Source organism: Trachymyrmex septentrionalis, unplaced genomic scaffold, assembly GCF_001594115.1.
Source record: "Trachymyrmex septentrionalis isolate Tsep2-gDNA-1 unplaced genomic scaffold, Tsep1.0 scaffold53, whole genome shotgun sequence".
Classification (NCBI taxonomy): domain Eukaryota; kingdom Metazoa; phylum Arthropoda; class Insecta; order Hymenoptera; family Formicidae; genus Trachymyrmex; species Trachymyrmex septentrionalis.
In genome coordinates, this window is record NW_017305705.1 from 2,004,831 (window position 1) to 2,008,257 (window position 3,427).

Consider the following 3,427-nt stretch of genomic DNA (forward strand, 5'->3'; position numbering starts at 1 on the left):
AAAATGTTTTATTTTTAAAAAGTAAATATTATCCAGCGAGAAATGAGTCATTGAATTAATATTGAATCGATATCGATATGATGACTTTAACATCAATTTGACGTCGATTCGACGTTTAATTGACAATCATTTCTTGTTGAGTAATTAACAATTTATTCATAAAGAATAAAATAGACTGTATGTTTCTTAAAATTATATATACCAAAAAATGTGTATTTATTATAGAAAATATATTATCTGAAAAATAAGCGAAAATTAAAAATTCTGTTGTTTGAATGCTAAAACAGTCGAGAAATTTAGCTTCTAAAATGAGGAATATATGCTCATTTGTTAATGTAAGAACAGAATGTATAATGTATTTATTGTATAAAATTGCTAATTAATGTTTATTTTCTACAAAAAAGACTTTTTATAAAACAAATTCCTTAAATACTTTTTGTTCTTACTGTATATGGGGTTGGAGAAAAAGTTCTGTGAATGTTTATTAACTTAAAACTATATACAGAATAGGGTAACTGTCCCTATTAATGTGCTTTTTAGCCAACTTGCTTATTACTGAATTAGTTATTAAATATTGTTGCTTTAATTTCATCTGCTTGCAATCAATATCGGTTTTTCAACTATTTCTTTTTCTTATATTTCTTTAATTTAAAAAAAATGTTAATACTTTATAATATTTTTGACAAAATTAAAAAATATGTTTTTGTCCCTATTAGTGAGTCCTCCAAGCGGCGATGGCCCTATTAATGTGCTCCCCAATTTGTGTGCCTATCCACATTTGCCTCATTTTAACATACAGTTACTAAAACAGGTAATAAATTTAAGCTAATTGTTTATGTTAATATTACATAAATCATTGTTTCAATTATATTTATCTCAATGTACACTCATAACACAACGTTCTCTCCAATACACTAATAGGGACAAATTTAAAATCTTGCGGGACGTATTACTGGATTCACATAAATTCCTCATATCTTTCGAAAAATATTTAAAGTACTTTAATACTCAAAAAATAAAATATTATTTTCGGTATATCGTATATGCATTAATAATTTAACTTAACAAGAAACAATATTTTTTCTTATTTATTCGTGCTAGTTTTCTTTATAACTTATCCAAATACAAAAGCACACTAATAAATAGGGCCAGGCACAGTAATTGGGACAGTTACTTTATATTTGTTGCGAAAGTTTCGGCTATTTGACGTGAAAGAGCAACGTTTCAGCTTTAAGAATTTGTTTTTTTTTTAATTGCAGTACGATGATTTTTAATGGAGTTATGAGTAATCAAAGTCAGAATGATTCTTTTTGCTTAACTTGCGATAATTCAGGAACGAAAAATCGTAGAAATATTTAAAAAAAAAACGATTTTGTAGAGGAAGCTTCAACGGTAGATAATTGAAAATTTGCTTAATTTTTTTTTTGAACATGCTACAGACCTACAAAGCAAAAAGAAAATTTTTCATTTTTTTCAGCTCGTACTTTTAAGTGTTTTTTATACATATACATAAATTAAAAACTCACATAAATTCAAAAAATATAGCCATTCGACAGTTTAAAGATTTCAAGCTTTAAAACCCTTTTTTTAAATTTAAATTTTGTTTATTTTTTACGAAGATATTGTGTATATAATTTTAAGCTAACAAAAATCCGCAGAACTTTTTCTCCAACCCAATATATATATATATATAGTATGTATGTATATATAGGTATTTAAAAACGAATTCTTAGACGGATATATATATATTATATATATATATATCTGTATCATCGAGTGAACGATTATTTTATAATAACTTAATTTCGTACCCACGTCATACAGAGTTTACCGAAAAATGAAATGGGTGATCTGCCGACTATTTATTAATTCTTTGCGGAATGGGAATATGCGAATGTATCGTGTCAGGAGGACGAGAATAGAGATCGAAATCTCGTGGACACGTGTATGACATTTGCACACCGGCGTAGTGTGGCTCGACGTGGCTTTGCTTGGCGACGTCGCGTGTGCACGATCTCTCCTAGTTTTGCATTCCGTACACGTACCCCCGCAAGCAATTAGGTTCGTCTTCGGATTCCCCGCATGCTTTTCGACTCGTGCGACGTGCCATCGCACGAACATTAGTGCGAAACCAAATTCTCAATATTGAGTAGAGTTTCTGGATATTGAATAATTCTTGAGATACCGTTGCTGACTATTGCAGGATCATTTTAAGAGACCTCTCAGTCTTTCAAGGATTTAAAGAAATGGTTGGTATCGAGCAAGGAAAGAAGCAAGAGGAAAAGAGGAAAAGCGTGTGTACTTACTTTAATTTATTGAAAGAAATTTTGTGTTTATTAATTATATTTATAAAATTCAGATCTGTTGGAAAAATAATTTTTGGGAGAACACATTTTAAGGACTTGATTAATGGATGAATAATTCGATGACTAGTATCTCCATTTCTTTTTCTTTTCATATTTCAAATTATATATTATTACGTTTTCAAAATGCTTATTTAGTTAGTAAATTGCTTTTATATAATGATTATATGAAGAATGTCGAAAAATAGAAAGTGAGAGAAGATTCATGACTAATGTATTCAACAGCTACTTTTGCATATATTATTCCACTTGAAAATCGTAGACAGTAGTAAACACCTTAAATCGTCACTGAGAATATGTTAATGAACCGAGATAACACATGTACTGAATACTTTGCTGAATTTTAACGAAGTTGCTCAAATATCTTGAACTAGCTCTTTATTATTGAAGGCAGTTTTCATGTTGGTTATATATATATATATATATATAAATGAACTCGCGGTCAATGATATGTATCGATCATCGTTAAAACAATATTAGATAGAAGTCTCATTATAGTTCGTAGCTTCTGTTACGACAATGACTACTTGGCATTGACGTTATACTGCTGAGCCGATATTGTTCAGTGCGCGCCACTGCCTCTCTCGCCAAGCATCATCCGCATACGTGGGATTCAATTGGAAGATAATGCGTCTTCCGTTGCATCTTTCGCTGCACGCACATGCGCCTGTCTCTCTTTCTCTCTTTTTCTCGCTTTTTGCTTCTCTCTCGGTGGAAGGTGCATGCAATGCGCATGGAGATGCGGTACGTTTCTCTCCGACGAGGAGGAGAATCAGGAGAAGATGGATGCAGATTGAGACGATTACTCAGCTATGAAATTTTCTTGACTATTGATTTTGAAAAGATTCGGTTTTCATTATATACAATAACGGAAAATTGAGGTGAAATTTATGATTAAAAGAGAAATTCAATGTGTCGTCACACTAATGTCGTCCTCTTTAATTATAATCATAATATTTCTAATTAGTATTTTAAAAATATATTTTTGTAATATTATTAATATTATATTTTATTTTAATACTTTTGTTATTAAAATAATATTTTTTTATATTTTTTTTCTTTCT

At 29.9% G+C, this 3,427-nt stretch overlaps 1 protein-coding gene across 1 annotated transcript in view; it reads left to right on the plus strand.

Annotated features, from left to right (window-relative positions):
• Positions 1-3,427, plus strand: part of LOC108752049 (telomerase-binding protein EST1A) — a 106,839-nt gene that overhangs the window by 93,856 nt on the left and 9,556 nt on the right. The window lies entirely within an intron of this gene.